The sequence below is a fragment of the Balaenoptera ricei genome, chromosome 11, assembly GCF_028023285.1.
Source record: "Balaenoptera ricei isolate mBalRic1 chromosome 11, mBalRic1.hap2, whole genome shotgun sequence".
In the NCBI taxonomy this organism is placed as follows: Eukaryota; Metazoa; Chordata; class Mammalia; order Artiodactyla; family Balaenopteridae; genus Balaenoptera; species Balaenoptera ricei.
Window position 1 is genome coordinate 7462690 of NC_082649.1, and position 18031 is coordinate 7480720.

Sequence of the window (18031 nt, forward strand, 5' to 3'; positions counted from 1 at the left end):
AATTATCCTCAATATACTGAGAAAAAATGATAACTGAATTTACAGAGATATATAGTCCCCTAGAAACCTATCTTGAATTTTGAAATAATACTTTGCACGGTATATAAATATGTGTACACTGCTAAGGGAATATTATACTGAAGACGTTCAAGTTAGAACTCTGTTCTTGCAGAGCATCTACTAACAAAGACCATCCCCATCCCTCCCTATCCATGGGATTATTGTTTGCAGTTCATAAAGGGCCACAGAAATGAGAGGAATTGATTATAAGAATAAAAAGGTCCTTTTTTCCTCTATTTTTCTATTAAGAAACTAACCCTACATGTACATCCAAAAAAAATCTAAATTAAATAATTTGTTTCAATGCCAATGCAAATGTGGTATTTACTTCAGAGATAAGATAGTACCCAAATCTTATTTCAACATTGGACTAAGTTACTGCACTGAGTCTGTGAACGTTAGAATGGGCCTTCTCAACAAGAAAGGACTCTTGAAAGAACATGTTAGTAAATCTCTATCCACCACACTACACACTACACACACACACACACACAATATGTTAATGAAAGTGTTAGACTCATATGTTGAAGCTCAGTAAGATCAGTTCAATGGCAAGGAAAACAACTATAAAACAACTAGAGCAACAAAACATTCTGTAGACTTGATTTTAAAATACTGAACAACTCCTGCTCTGCAGTAATGCAGCAGGAGACTTTTTGGATTAGGAAATACACTGTGGCCATGGGCATCCTTTAGGGGCAAGAAAATATTGTTTTTCTTAATTATACCAATCCTTTCATTGGGACCACCAATCCCTAAAGGAAACACACAAAAAAAGAAAAGTCTCAATTGATTGCTGACCTCTGCATTGTTCATTCAATTCACTGTTGTACAACACATTAAATATAAAGTGAAGTGAAACTTGGCTTATCAGTTTATACTTTCATCCAATGAAAATTGACAGAACACTTACTAGTTCAAAGAACAGTATTGAGGACTGGGGCAGGTACGACTAATTAAAGCAGACAGTGATCCCTGCCCTCGAAGAGCTTACATTTTAGTGAGAAAAGCATAAATAATAAAAGTGACAGGGGAATTCCCTGGCTGTCCAGTGGTTAGGACTCTGTGCTTCCACTGCAAGGAGTGTGAGCGAGTTCTATCCCTGGTGGGGGAAGGAAGATCCTTCATGCCGCGTGGTGCAGCCAAAAAAAAAAAAGTGACAGACCTATAAAATCAATAGGTATTTTTATTAATTCAGTTAAGCAAATGATGGTTCAGTGAAAAACTTACCAGATCACTTGTTCAACTACATTTGCTTTATCAACTTGACCTAATAATCTAATGAAATACAGTCTAAGAGGCAGAAATCTACTTATATGTATACATTTATCCTTCTCAGTATATTTTGTATTGATACAGGTCTATCATAGAACTTACTTTACTGTATCCAGCCCCACTTTTTCAGGGGGAGGGATGGGCTTCTTATTTATACTATAAATGATAACACCTGGCCCTAATCCCTTCCCCCACCTCTCCTTCACACCATCTTCCCAACAGAAAATGTTTATTGGGCCCCTGCATAGGGCCAAGAATCGTTCTAAGCTCTGTTAATAGGAAGATACATTTGAAGAATTCTCCACACAGGTAATTCATGCTCCAACGGGGAAGGCAAAGCATGTAGTTAGAATAGAAAGCTATTCGGTGAAAGTGGAGGTGAGTACCTGATGACCAGAGCTATGAGTAATTATGCTTGCAAGTGTGGAGGTGAGGAAGGCAAGAAGTCATTGACACTGACAGTCACATATCATTTTGAAGGAAGAGTCTATAGTTTCCTGAGGTATGCAGGTGCAATAATTTAAGCCATTAAAACATATTTAGAATGTTCACTAGTTCCTGTGAAGTTGAGATCTTTTGTCAGAGATGTTAATATATGTTGATCTGCCTTCAATAAGAGCTATAGAGGATGAAAAATATAGACAGTATATGCATATGCTAATTTCTGCCAATAGAGGGAACATCTAGTGTAACTCAATGTAAATGTCTTATGTAAAACTGAAGATATCCTTATAGTTAGACAATAATTAAAGATGAGGACTGAAAAATCACCAGGATGGGATGTGTTTATGTTTCCCAGTTATAGGTATCAAATTTGACGTCTCTAATAAACACTGCTTTTTGTTTGAGAGAGGTGACTGTTAAAACACCTGCTCACCCTTCCTTACAAACGCAGAGGAAGATCAGAGGGCCTAGATATCCTCTGTATTTATTGCTCTATAATGAGGACAAACGATTCTTAAAGATGCAGGATTTTTTTATAACCCATCAACCCTCTGACAGTTCATTGTCCGCTTGTGATCCTAAGTCCTATTCCAAACTTTCAGTCGAAAAAAGGAAAGCAAGGGAGTAAAGACAAAAAGGAATAATCTATGTTAATATAAATGTTTCAGACATTAAAAAAAAAAAAAAAAAAAGGAATAATCTAAAGAACTGGCAAGGGGGCTTTGCTACTTTGGTCCTTTTAGAAAGAGCTGAGGTGGATGAGAGGAGCCCAAATCTGAGCCAGCCAGTTTGGGGCTGTTTGTTGATATCTTAGAATACAAAGTATTTGTGCTGTAAAACAACTAATTTAAGTGACTTGATTTTTTTTATTGTTATGTAATTTTTCCATTTTTTTTTTCCTTGAAATTTCTTCTAGAAAAAAATGTGAAATTTTATGCTAAGTGAAGGGGAAAGGGGATTTATTTAGGCTTGGTTATATCATCTTCTAGCCATTCCCCTTATTCCCTCCAAAGGAAAGAGTACTGCTGTAGGAGAGTGTGAAAAATGATATTCTATCTCTCTTCATACTCCACAGGAGCCAAGTAGCTCTTTCTAAGCTAATGAAGATGAACAGGAGTCTATGTTCTCTGAAAACATATTTGGGACAATCACGACGTCCAGCTGTTGTTTCCAATACTGGTTATTGACTTCTGGTAAAGTACATATTATAAGGCAGTAGATTGAAAAGGAAGTTGAACTTAGTCTTCTCACCATGACTTGTGCACCACTGTGGACCTTTAAGAAAGCAAGAAGGAAGAAGCACTTCTAAGTTGAGGCACTCAGGTACAGCAATGAGTAAAATATTTAATCAGGGGAAAATACCTTTTTATTTTAATGGATTCTTTTCAATCCTCTTGATTTAATATCTAAGGAGTCTTCCAGTGTACTGTCCATTTCACTCAGATCCTCCTGAATAGCCATGACCACTTCACTGGGGATAAACTTTAAGCCACTGATATCACCAAACACCTGAAAAGTGGCGACAAAATGGCACATGTTAACTTACCACACTTCAAAGAAATATTTAGGCAGAATGAACAAAACCTGTGCTTTTTCCCAATTTTTCCCCTGAAAAAAAATTACAGCTTCGAAATGCCCTGAAATGCCATTATAGTTAACCTAATTCCACATTTTAACAGGAGTTTTCAATTTAGGTTTTATGGTTTGGTTCCATTTCTTTCTTCTTCTTTTTTTTGTTTTTTAACATCTTTATTGGAGTATAATTGCTTTACAATGGTGTGTTAGTTTCTGCTGTATAACAAAGTGAATCAGCTATACGTGTACATGTATCTCCCATTTCTTTCTGACTTTAACAATAATTTAATAATACACCAAAAAATATAAATAAGCATTTGTATAATATTTAGTAATACAGAACACAGGGTCATAATTAGCCATTTAAACACATGTGAAAAGTGAATTATCCTAACCTTACAGAAACCAAATTAGGTCAAAACAAAATACAAGACTGGGATTTTCTTTTTGCATTTAGTAACTTTTGTGTGATGAAATGGATAGAAAACAAAAGTATCAGGGGAAAACACAGGACAGCATTCCTTTTAGAAGGAACTCATTGTCCCAAGAGAAGCTTTCTGTATATACAAGACTAATCATTGAGCACAGCTAGCAACCATACCAACATCCTGTTTCACTCGTCACACAAAGTTTGGGTTTGTTTTGGGCTGTTTAAAAGAATCATCAATTTCACTGACTTCATCTGGCTCTCCTACCTCTTGAAGGTATGTAACATTTCCAAGAATTCTGCGGAAGGACTGTTTTCCCCAGAACTTATGGTCTCCAACTGAAGGCCACCCCAATGAGAAAGGCAGGGACCCACATCTACGTCTACACTGGCAAACTGAATGCATTTCTCTGGATAAGAAAGAGGACATCTACTGTAATTCCTACTTATGTGGGTTAATAAAAAACTTTTTGTGATTAAGCAGAAATAGATATTTGACATATACAACTAAATAATGTTGAGAAAAATAGCTATCTTTGGACACCTTGATTTCTCCTTTTGTTGAATCTTTCTTGTCAGGTTTTCTTACAGTCCACTCCACCCACTGTTATCTAAAATCGTGTCATACTTTTCCGTTATTGCTTCCCTGTCATTCTTCTTCTTCTTTTATTTTTATTTTTATTAGAGCTGTTTTTTTTTTTGGCTGTGCTGTGAAACTTGCAGGATCTTAGTTCCCCGACCAGGGATGGAACCCAGGCCTTGGCAGTAAGAGAGCCGAATCCTAACCACTGGACCGCCAGGGAATTCTCTCCTGGTCATTGTTCTTAAACATCTCTCTCTTTTTTTTTTAATTTCATGATATAGCTTTCTTTGCTTTTCTTAGTATATGATCTTTTTAAAACCTAAGTTTATTGAGAAACATTCTATACCACAACAGCAGTTATTCAGTCTTCTTTCTTATCAAGACTATCTAAAAGTGTAACTCAGAGTTGCAGTTCTAGAGCTTTGTCCATGCCTCTTGTGATACCCTACCATTTAGATCCTCACGTGCTGGAGCATGCCAACTGTTCTTGAAATTTCTGAAATGCACCTTCCTCATATCAAGTGGGGTGGCATTCAGCCTTCACCAGAACTAAGAATTCCAGAATGACAAAGTCACTTTCTCCTAAGTGTCCTGCCATTCACAATCTTTCTTTGTTATTGAGAATTTGGATCAGAATAACAACTTCAATCACCACTTTATCCTCTAGGAAATGGATTATTGGGATGTTTCCTTACTCAGTAGTATGTCTTTATTAACAGGAATTCCTTAAAATGTCTGTATGGTGTGAGCAAGAAGGGACATGAGAGCAGGAGTGGTTTGATTTGCTCAGGATTCTAGGAACTTCCCCAGTTAGCATCTGGACTAATTACCTGGAAGCATTTCTTTACCCTGATGCACAGGGCCATGGACTAACAGCATGTAGCCTTCTGGGATGTTCTGGTTTTTTAAAATCGCTCCTAAATTTTAAACTATTCCCCTTGTCCCTGTCACAGCTGCCACCATAATGTATCAAAAGTGTACTTGTATAAAATGATCTGTACATCTATGTGAATATACATCAAATTAACAAATATACTTCAGCTTGAAAGGTTTGGGAAAGAGGGAATAAAAATATAACTAACCTTAATCATAATCGCTAATGAAACTTACTTGTCACTTCTTAGTTAATTGTTGTGCAAGACGGTTCACTTTCCAATTACTCTATCTGTTTAGAGTCACATATTTCAAGTGATTTGTGCTAGGAGAATAAGCTCACAATATTATAATCATACTTATTTTATGAGTTTCATTGATTACTGGGAATAAGCGTTGCTAGAAAGTAAATATTGCAAACAACTGAAATCTCACGGCAAGCTTGTATTTAAATGTGCCGTGCTTTGAAAATAAAACACAACCTAGTCTTGCAGCATTTTTCAAAGGCAGAAAATGACAGTGAGCTATGATATCCATGTGGCCTCATATTTCAAACCTAACACTGTCTCTTTAAGTTACAGAGAGCATAGTTTGTGTAGCTATAGCCAAAAAATTATCAAAATGTTGGGCAAACTTCCCATTCACTGCAGTGGTGGCTTTCTGTTTGTCCTCCTTTTCTGGAGGGGAATTTGGAGATATATATTTATGTGTATAAGAAATATGCTCATAAATATCTATCCTTTTAAATCCTCAGATTCTTTGGCCTAGTAATTCCACTGTCAGAATCTAGCTTTAAGAAATAATAAGGAACATCAATGAAAATGGCCAAGAAAGAAACTCCAAAGTTTACCCATTCATAAAAGAAATTTTAAAAATGGTAAAAAAAATAAAGACCTCTCACAATCAACTTTTTTTGGGGAAAACTAGATCTGGCATGCTATGTGGATGAGGCAAAAGCCACCGTGAACTTGGTTAGCCACTCATGTCCCCACCAGCACAGTGTTACAGATGTATGGATGTGAACGAATAGAGTGCAAGCTTGGGACGTCTCTGTGGCATCGCTAGGCACTGTGACCGGGAAAGGGTTTCTGCAGAGACAGACAAGGGTCTTTCTGGCCGTGTGGATGTGTGGAGCTGGCGGTGAAGAGAAACACCCATGGCCATGGAGTCAACACATGTGAGCGCTTTCTGCCTTGTGCTTGAAGCAGGACTGGCCTTCTTTGGTATAAAGAAGTCCCTGGATTTCTTAGAAATTGTGTTAAAACAGGCCTTAAGAAAGAGATAGCTAGTTGACTGCTAATAAGGGTAGATATACCCTCAAGTGTCTATTTAGAAAACTGGAGTTGACTTTATTTGCAATCTATCGGGTAGAATGGGTCATACACAGCTCCCCAAAACACACATTGATAAGGTTTTTTTTTTCTTCTTCTTACAGAATGTTTTCTCCCTCTAAGTTCATAATTACCTATTTTTTCGTTTCTTTATTTTTAAAGTATATCTTTATTACTAATACTTCCCAAGCTAACAGATTATTTTTATTTTTTTTTACATCTTTATTGGAGTATAATTGCTTTACAATGGTGTGTTAGTTTCTGCTTTATAACAAAGTGAATCAGTTATACATATACATATATCCCCAAATCTCTTCCCTCTTGCGTCTCCCTCCCTCCCACCCTCACTATCCCACCCCCATTGATAAGGTTTTAGTGAGAGGCCATTATAAAGATGGTAAGGAGGCTGAGGAGGAGGAATAGTAAAACAGATACAACATTGGACAGATTTTGTTTTAATTTGCCAACTTAACACAGGACTCGTGTATGCATAGCGCTAATTCACTGACAGCAATATTTGGAGGCCTAGTTAAACTCATTACGGCTCCATAGCGAAATAAATGTTTTCTTCAACAGAATTCAGATCTCTGTACCTGAACTACAGGAATCCAAACTAGGGGTAAAAAGTCTTAAAATTAGATTACAATTGTAGATTTCAAAAATATATATATATATATATAACTAGAAATAATATGACAGAGTAAATAATAGGTTGAATCAGCATTATTTTAGAGAAAGGAAGTTTTGCATTTTGAAAAAGTAGAGCACGGATGTTAATTTCCTGAAACAGTTAAATAAGGGCTGACATTTGGATGAATTCTCTGGGATTTAGTGATGATGGCGTGTTGGCAGTGGTGGCCATGTTGATCACCACTGCTGTGAAAATAATAAGCCAAAGTATGCAGTCCTTTCATTTTTGTAAAAGTATACTTTACTTGGTTGTAAAATAAAGAATATTCAATGTTCTTAAGATTAAATATCTGAATATTGCTTCTGAAGGAGCAGCTGTCACCTTAAATCTAAAGTCTAGTTTGTTTACTGGCTGCATTTTATATCCTTTTGAAAATGACACAAAATGGCAATAAAATCATCGTAAGTATTCTACAGGGGAATATAAACGCCCTTTGGTTACAATGCATGTATCTTTATACATAATTCCAGTTTATTTTCCCTGGAATTCTGTTAAATATGTAAAAAGCCATTTCTCATAAAGGTAAAAATGCTAGATGTTTCTGAGTTGTAATTTAGCATTAGTGTCAAGATTGTTTCAGAAAATAAGCTAGTGGTAGTCTTTCATGCCTTTTAAGTGTCACTCGGCATACTATATGTGATTTTGCACATAAAATCAACTTATATGCTTTTATGTCAATGTTTTATTAAATGTAAATGTGATTAAAATAATTTATAGGATACAAATATGTAAAAATAATTGACACTAAGCAACTGGTTTTTACATTGTTTAATCATATTATTATTAAATAATTATTTCAGGTCATTATAGAAGAACTTGTTCCATAAACTGAAAAGGAAAAAACTACTTCTGTATCTATGGATTCTTAGAAGAAATCAATTCATTTGTAGATAGTTCTTAATATTGACACAATTACAAAATGCACCAAAATATTTTCATGATATTTCTGTATATAAATAGAAGGGAAAACCATTATGTTTAGGGTTTTGCGGCTTATTTTGCTTTGTTCATGAGTGAATTACCTTTGACTTTTTAAGAAATCAGTGTTAGGCAGCCTTGTCAAATGGAATCAAGGTAAAAATCACTGATGAGTAGTATCATGGCATATTCTGAAATGCTCAAGCACTGACTGTTGGATGCATGGATTTAAAATATATTTCAAATAAAAGGTACCAACTTCCAGTTATAAGATAAATAAATACTAGAGATAAAATGTAGAGCATGGTGACTATAGTAAACACTGCTGTGTGACATATAAGAAAGTTGTTAAGAGAGTCGATCCTAAGAGCTCTCATCACAAAGAGAATTTTGTTATTTTCATTTTATTGTATCTATATGAGATGATGCACATTGAACCTATTACGTTAGTCATTTCACAATACATGTAAATCAAACCACAATGTTTTTATACCTTAAGTTTATGCAGTGATGTATGTCAATCATTCCTTAAAAAAACCGGGAAAAAATAGATGTATTTATAATGCAAAAAACTCAAAAATTTTCCAAGTTTATAGTAACTTAGGATTAAGGAATAAAAAGAAGCATAAAAATATTTTTCACATTTAGAGGGTCACCTTTCAAGTTATGGTTTCCAAATTCCAATTCAATAAGAAAAAAATATACAGAAGTAAAAGTGAACATATTTTTACTCAACATAAAACATTCATTATTTATTGACTGCAATAAAGATTTAATTTTTCACCTCTATAATTTTTATATTAGATATTTAACCATATGTTTCAGTTAGTATGTCAAGGCTTATTTTTTAAACTGCTTCTTTATACTTAATACACCTTTTAAAACATTTCCTATGACTTAGAATCCCAAGAACTTTTTCTTCTCCAATATATCCTATGAATATGTATTATTTCTGATAGACATATAAATGCAATAATAGAACAGATCTTTTCTACAACTTTCATAAGTTCAATTATTTGGAGAGTCAAAGGAAATCTAAGATGCTGAAAATTATTTTATGAGTAAATATTTTCAAAAATATGTATGTGATTATTCTTTTTCTTACATATGCAAATAAAAAATATGGTCTATAAAAACAGGAACTACCAATGAATAATTGTCTCAAATTACGAGTACAAATGAAGTATGGAGAAATTTAATATTTACAAGATTGAACAAGAGAAGTTATTTTAGAAAAGACCTGCAGTAACTCTAAAATGTTTTTTAAAATCACATCTTAATACGTAATAAGTACAATCAAAGTAGTTCTTCATGATTTTCTAAAGAAACCAAACATAGTTTTACTAAAATTAATTTAGTCACTAACAGTTATTTTTTGACCCATGAAAATAGGTCAAATAATAAAATAGCTTTTCAGAAGTAAATAGCACATTTTCTGAAAATGTGTCTGAAATCTGTTGTATTTATTTTAAAATTATAGTGTGCTAATTTTTTTTAAAAACTGTGCTATTTTCCTCTTACAGGTTACCAGTTATATATATAAATAATAAAGTAAGCCTGCCGTGAGAACCATCTAGCTTAGTTTTGTGAAAAGCAAACCATGTCATAGCAAGTCACACTGACCTAATTATTATAGACAAACAAAATCACTTATTTTGACACATACATATGGGAATAATAATTTTGTCAAGTTATTTTAAAATAGAGATAAATCCCTGTATATACTTAATATATATTTAAATGATTAGTAAATGTGTCTATTTTAAGACTTTTCATGGTAGTATGATAGGAGAATGTCTTATAAGTGCCATTATATTCTAATATTAGCCTGAAAATTGAATTCTTCTTTGCTTTTGCGTTCTGTTTTTTTATAATATGTTGTTTAAAATGGGGTCTATGTTTTAGATAGATGACTGTAGAGGGACAACAGAATGATGTCCCTCTACAGTTTACTGCAACAGTCAATCATTCTTAGGGAAAAGAGGTGGCAAAATAATATCAGGCACTTATTTTTTAAAAATCAATAGAAGTGGCAGCTGTTAAGTTTGAATTTGAAAACCAAAAATAAAAGACAATCCTGTCCTTGACATTCTTAGCAATATTTTATGCAAAGCCATAAGTACTGCTATTACTACTTCATATTAATGTATATTTTCAATAGTGTCATGTAAGCAATCGTGCCCCAAATGTGCCCCAAAGATTTACTGCACCTTCTCATGCAGGTGTTGTGCACAAAATATAAAGTTTTCTAAACTTGGGAAATGAAAACGGGACTTTCTTCTATTTGCAAAAATAAGTTAATTTTAATATTTTCTTTAGGCCTGCGTAAAACTACGCACCATGAGAAACACAGGGATGGCTTTGCCCCTTCCCATGAACAATGACTTTCAACAAATGGAAAAACTGGATGGAGGAATTCCCAACAATTTACATGTTTAATGAATAATTTCTGTAGACCCAGAGTTTTCAGTATTTTCCTATTGATTTCCCTTCCACATTTTTGTGTATTTCTCTCTCTCTCTCACACACACACAGCAAATTAGTCATTGTAGCAGATGGATATGGGAATTTCCAATAACAATAAATAGTCTTTTCTGGAAGATGTTACAATAGAAGAGTTAAAACTGAAAACTCTCAGTTATTTGTATTCTGTTTTGCCACGCAAGTCATTGATTCAAGGACAGAATACGATTCTTCCCTCCATTTACTCAAAGCTTCATGCAGGCTTGCAAGATAAAGCTTCCCCTGCTGCCTTCTCGTGGAGGGTCAAACAAGTGAGGGTCAGCCCCTCTGCACCTGCTCTTCCCACCGGTGGTCACTCAACTCCATGAGTGGGAGAAGAATCCGGAGTTGAATCAAACCCATCTCATCATAAATTGTGGTTCCGTATTTTGTTTTCACCTTTCTTCTCCTGCTGCTTTTTCTATCAGCAGAGCACTTAATAAAACCACTAATTGGTTAATCTGTTATTTAGGCAAGTATTAATATTCTCATTTTGCAGACAAGGAATCAGGCCTCCTGCTGTGTATCCCCTGGCCCTGGGTAAGGAGCTCTTCAGATGGGAGATTCAAAGTAGGTGAGCCCGTCCTCCTGAGGCTGAGAGATTTGCCGGAAGCCGCTCGGCAGGGCCTCACAGAGCCCCTGTTAGATCGCTGAGCTCCTGACTCCCACTTCTCTGCTCAGACCACCAGGCGACACCGCCTCTAATGACAAAGAAACCCTTTTCCCATTCCGCCCCCAACGAATGCTCCAAGGGCTTTCTTAATTGCGATGGATACCCTGGGATCCGGCAGCTTATTTGTGACTTGATGAGTCTGCACCAGTCTTGCCTGGGTTTCTAGGTTTTGTGGCACTAAATACTTTAGAATAACTTTGTACTTACAAAAAAAAAAAAAACAAAAACAAAACCTCAAGCTACGGAACGGAGACAAAGCATTACAGGTACGCACTACTGTATATAAAATAGATAACTAACAAAGACCTACTGTACAGCACAGGGGAACTCTACTCGATATTTTGTAATAACCTATATGGGAAAAGAATCTGAAAAAGAATAGATATGTGTATGTATATATATATAACTGAATCACTGCTGTACATGAAATTAACATGATATACTGTAAATCAACTATACTTCAATATAAAGTTAATTCATGAATTAATTTTAAAAAGTATTCCTCTGCGGAGAGTCCATGGCGTTGCCCAGCCTCAGAGGGGTTGACAAAAAGATAATTCAAGAGAGGCCCTCACCTCCTGACAGACCAATGACCATCTCGGACAAGCGTGGAGGGGATTTTATTTTTTAAGTTAAATATGTACAACACTGTAAGATCTGTGTCATCTTGGTCACGGGCCCAGATGAAAAAAAAGTGGTGAACATAAATCCATAGGAAAGATAGTTTGTAATATAACTTCTATTTCAACCTGATGGAATCTGACCTTTTCAGTGCAGAAATCATACTGTTCCAAAAACCATGGCTTTTCACAAAAAAATGAAAAACTTGAAGATAACGTGCTTCGAAACTCAAATTGCTAAGGTTTTCTTGAGAAAAAAAAAGAAAGAAAGAAAAGGTTAACACGTGACCTATCTTTCATATCAGAATTAGGAGAGGAGACTTAGAAATCACTGTCGTCACAAGCTGTAGCTGTGTTAGATGCAGAAGGAGCTCAGAACACTAGGTACTCTGTTTTACAACCACCATAAAACCTCTGAGAATAGAGTTCAGGTTATAAAGGTGAAGCAAAATTTCACCCATTTTTGTTTCATGTTTATTGCCAGATCTAATTTGTAAATATTAAATTAGGTCTAGAGGCAGCTACCTGTTTCTTCCCCTATCAGAATAGCCCATCAGAATACAGCATGGATCTTACAGGTATCTCTAGACGGATCTGAGTCATTTCCTTAGCATAGGTGCCCTCAATTCGCATAATATAGGTGTTAGTGGAAAAGGTCTCATGGCGCATAATTACCCATCAAGTAGCATAATTTGGCATCCAGAAATTCAATGCAACTTAATAGATTTCCTTGAGCAACAGCTTTGTGCCTAGTACAGAGATAAGGACTTCAAAGGTAGGAGTTAACTCTAATCCAAGTAGATGACTACTTAGAAACTACAATTTTCAAAGTTGAATAGATGTTTCTTCAGTCCGGAAAGTATAATCTATCTAGGTGCTGTTGTTGGAAATTTCTTTACCATGCATACATCTTTGGGAAAGATAATGCATGAATTTCACTTCTCACTGAAGCTGCAAAAGATCAGTCTCAAATCCATTCCAATTTCAGGTTTTATAGCTCAGAAAGCCAGTGATAGATGAGACTGTGCCCGTTAGGGGTCAGGAGAGATACAAAAGAAAGTAGGAAGATTGTTGAATAGGCTGAAAGAAAACCTGCCTAGTCTTCAATATGCTCTGGGACTGGTATGATTTGACGGTTCCTGTCCTCTGGGACACACAGTTTAATACTGGAAACAAGTTTAGAAAGGCTAATGAATAAAATCTAGTACTCCTAAAAAAGTGTCAGAGAAGGTGCAAAGAGGCTAGGTCCCTTCAAAATGGATTTCATAGAGGACAAAGCAGGTAACATAAAGCACAAAGAAATAAGTGGGTAGGCTTTAGACTCGGACTGCAGAGGGAGTGAGACCCTGTGCCTTTGCTGAGATCTGAAAAAAGGGGGAACGCTGGTTTAGTATTTGTTAGTATCTCTGTTGGGAACAGGCTTAGAGGGGTCCAGACACACTTCCACCGTCATATAATCCAACAGTGTGGAAAACACAGGCAACCAAAACCAGATGGGTCAATAACACCTCCTGCCCCACCTCTCAATCCTTCTAGAACCTACCTTATTTTATTTTTAGCATAATGTTACTACGTTTGAAAAAAAAGTTGAATGAATTTAATTGTGCATGATCCACAATACTTTGAACTGTTTATTGTGCCCTTTTAAAAAAGAACTAAAATATGTTGTCAATGTTATCTCATTCATCTGTCCCAAATACCTGTGAGGCAGGTAGTATAAGTATTTATAACCCAGTTGTACAGATAAGGATATAAGCAGAGGAGTGGGAAATGACTAAACCAAGGTCCTAGCGCACGTGCAGGAGTGAGTGAATTAAAGCCCTGATGATTGCTTTGCTTATGAGAACAGGTCACCTTGAACCTCAGCTTCCCAGTTGGACCCAAGGACTACAAGCTGCAAGATGTTTTGCAGCAGAAGGGCAGATATCCCTGGCATCCTGGCTTCTCCAGTTTGTTCAGCTCATGGTGTGCATACGTATTTAAGCACATGCTTATGTAAATTTAAAAAAAATTAAGTCGTGGCAGTTTTGTCCCACAAAGAGGTTTCTAAAGCAAATGTTGCCGAAGTCTGAAAAAGATCATACACAGAAGTGCCAATACCAGCCCGTGACCCAAGCCCGCAAAGAATTACGTGGGATATAGTCCTCATCCGCCTACCTGCTGCTTTGCTACAATATACACAATCCCCTCTTATATCAGGGAGAAGGGAGGTGAAATGATGGGGACCCTTGTCTAGCACATCTCTGCTTCTCTGAGTAGAGAGCCCACGAGAATCACCCAAGTACCGAACTCGTCATGGGCTGGTTTTGTAGAAAGAGGAAACACCCTATCTGCAAGGCGGAGCTCTAAACAATTAAAAATTTCTTCAAGGTTATATTCAAAGGGACTTTTATGAAGACACACTTTCATCAACTTCATAACAGAAACAGCAATAGCTAAATTCCACAGAGAAAGTGTGATGCGAACAGAAAGATTCTTACTCTGCAAATTCTTAACAACGTAGTATTGTGCCACTGCAAAGTGAGTTTCATGCCACCAAGACCAGGGAATTGAATGTGATACGTATCTAAATTCTCCTTCTCCTCCATCCTTCATTCCCACCAAATAAAGGGAAATAACACTCTTTCTGACTTCATTATTCAACAGCACTTCTGAGGCTAATGGGAGCCTCAGGTTTCAACATGCCCTGAAGTTTGGATTCTGAGACTTTGAGGCAATGTAAGAGATTTTTTTTTAACAAACTCAGCTCACCTAAAGACTTTGACATTTTAGGAGGAAACATGACTTTAGGATCTTTGCCAAATACTACTCTAAAAAGTTTTTAAAGATTTAGGGAATGGAGGCTTTCCTTTATTTTTTAAGATTTACCTCATGGAAAAAATATGAAATTACACCATCTCATTCATTTTGTGTGAGATCATTTCAACAAAGAGCTGTGTACTTTCCTGTGGCATCGAAGTAGCTATGGACTCAGATATTTCTTCTTCATCAATCTGCTGATGTTTCCAAATATTGACTGAGTCAAAGTTATTGCAGGCAGAATCCTGAATTATTTCACGTGATTTTTTTCCTGCCTTTCTTCCAATAGCTCAGAAACATTTTTTTTCTTACGCGGTACTTTCGTTTCTTTAGGAAAACACTAAAATACATCTTCACATCCTCTATGGTACTAGAAGCATCAGTTATGATATGTTTGCAAAGTAGTTTTGAAGCCTTTGAAATCAAGTATAAACACACTCACATTCACGCACTACGACATACACAGCATTTGCATTAAAATATTTTCATATATACTCACCTCAACAATGGCACCACTAGGGAGCCTCAGAAAATGGCGGTACAGCTCTTGGAACCCACTGGGATAAACAGTGTACACAGCTATATGAGAAGTAACATCTCCTGGACCAAGTGCAGACACAGAAGTTTCATTTTGCTGTTGGAGGTCACAGCTGGAGATGCCGGACTGGACGCCATGGCTTTTCCAGATATAATCATACACTGCCACCTAGTGAGACACAGAGGCCCCCCACCCCACCCCCCAGCCCCAGAAAAGACGAGAAAAAAATTAATTAACTTCTGGCAAGAGCATAACCAATTTTAAATGATTCTGCAATAAATCTGAAAGTCTCTGCCATCTGCAGTGCCTGTACTCCATTCCATGCATATTTTTATGACATATATCTAAATAGTGAAGGAAGACAAATCCCCGGTGTGTGCTCCGTAAAGTTAATTCTACACAGATGAAGCTGTAATTGGCTCCCATATTAACCCAGAGTAGGAAGATCAAGCAGGCTGCGGCAATGACAGTGTTGATTAAAAAAAAAAAAAATGCTTACGAATGGTTTTATGAATGAGTGTTTGTGCTTTCCCATCCAAAATAAATCTTTGCTCTTTTTTGCTTCTTCATAGTGTGCTAAGTGCTAAGTCTCTGGCAACGCCAAAACAGGGGGCAAGATAAATTAAAGATACATTTTACCAAAGTGCACAGGGCAGGATTTTTGCATACTTTATGTGTTTACCTACTATTTTTTCTTTGTGACAATTCCATTGTTTAATACAACACACCTTGTGGGGACTTCAGTAACATTAATTGAAATATGAATGAGTTCAAAAAACACTGTTCTATTGCTTGTCTAAAATATTGGCAATGAAAGATTAGATTATACTGCTGTAAAGATTTTTTTGAGGCTGATAAAACTTCTAGTCTCTAGATATCTTTGTTTTCTTTTCCTGCAACTGCTGAGCTACAGAAATGCTTTCTAAAATGTTCAGTTTCCATATTCACATACTCCAGTCATTTAAGAGGTAAGTAAAGGAAAGTATTCAGTTGATTTCTTCACTGGCTCTTTCTGAGTCAGAAGGCATTTATCTATTGTGGCAGAAAGTCCATGTCAAACACATTCTCCAAAGTTAACTCCTTCTAAGATAATTTACAAGTACATTGAATCCTCAATAATACGGAAAGTTTAAGTAATGTGATAGAAAGTTCTGGCCAATTATTATTTAATTCAAGTCTATAATTGACAATAAACTCTCAAGATTCTAGCTAGTGATTTTTTTTTCTTTGAAAATAAAAAGGTAAGATTAAAATCTGGATGAACAGGTAAAGAAGCGATAAATGTCTTGAAATAGCTTGAATGAGAGAAAAGATTAAAGTTGGATACAATTAAAAACAGGCATTTATCGAGAATCCGTTCTACGTTAGGTTTTGAGAAAATATAAACTTCGGGAACTAACAATATACCAGGAATTCACAATAAGAGATTGGGAGCTTCCCTGGTGGCGCAGTGGTTGAGAGTCTGCCTGCCAATGCAGGGGACACGGGTTCGAGCCCTGGTCTGGGAGGATCCCACACGCCGCGGAGCAACTGGGCCCGTGAGCCACAATTACTGAGCCTGCGCGTCTGGAGCTTGTGCTCTGCAACAAGAGAGGCCGCGATAGTGAGAGGCCCGCGCACCGCGATGAAGAGTGGCCCCCGCTTGCCTCAACTAGAGAAAGCCCTCGCACAGAAACGAAGACCCAACACAGCCCAAAATAAATAAATTAATTAAAAAAAAAAAAAAAGAGAGATCGGCATACAATTAACTTAAAGCAAGTTCGATTGTGATGAGTGTACGGAAGCAACCTTAGCGAGGAGGCGAGGCTTGATTTGGGTCTCAAAACCTTAATGGGATTTCAATAGGTATGAAAAGGGCCATGGGTGTGTCCAGCACCGAGATGCAAAAGCCCATGGCGGGCTCAAGGGCCAATCCACAGTCCAGTGGATCTGACTGAAGGAGAGGTGTGAGGACCAGGATGTGAGCCTAGAAACATCATTTGTACCGTGAAGATGCAGGATACTCTACTAAGGTATTTGTAATGTAATCCATAAAGGGGGGAAGTTATTGGAGGTTTCTGGGCAGAAGACAGGCTTGATTTGACTTGTATTTTAGAGTAATAGGGCTAAAGGCAGAATGCCAGGTAGACCAGAGGATGACAGATTGGAGACCATCTCACCAAAAGTAGATGATGAGACCCTGCATTTGGGCAGTGACAGTTGGACTGGAGACAGAGTCAATGATTTCTTTTTCTGAGAGAGAATCATCAGAGTTTGGTTGCTAGCTAGCTGTGAGCTTTGAGTGACAGAGACACCCCAAAGGTGACAACAGGTGCAACACACCACTGCAGTGAGACCACAGCAAGCAGGCAGCACAGGTCTGAAGACGGCATTGACTCCATCTAAAGAAAGAACGTATTAAGCTATGTCAAAACTGCGGGAGCAACGATGTGGACATGAATCCATTTATGTAATTAATTTTTAATCTGCATGGTCACCTGGTGAGGGTGTTGAGCAACACCACAACATCCTCAGGTAAAATCAGGAGGTGGATGATGGCAGGCTGCTCCTTCGGGCCCCTCACGAAGTCTGTGCTTGGAGCCCGGATCAGAGCTGAAGGCTCCTGGCTGCACACGCAGCTCCAGCCCAGGTATTACACGTGTCTCTGATGTCTCCCAGCCTTTGGATGTAAAAGGATAAACTTCAGGCAAAGCAGAGCAAAAGAAATGAGATGAGAATAAGC

General features: G+C 36.9%; 1 long non-coding RNA gene across 1 annotated transcript; it reads right to left on the reverse strand.

Moving 5' to 3' along the window:
• Positions 1-2971: 2971 nt before the first annotated feature.
• LOC132374294 (uncharacterized) lies at positions 2972-15364 on the reverse strand. The gene is made up of 3 exons (XR_009505630.1): positions 15271-15364; positions 3142-3288; positions 2972-3054 (listed from the first exon to the last, which is right to left on the reverse strand). It is a non-coding gene; the product is annotated as an uncharacterized LOC132374294 (long non-coding RNA).
• Positions 15365-18031: the final 2667 nt, after the last annotated feature.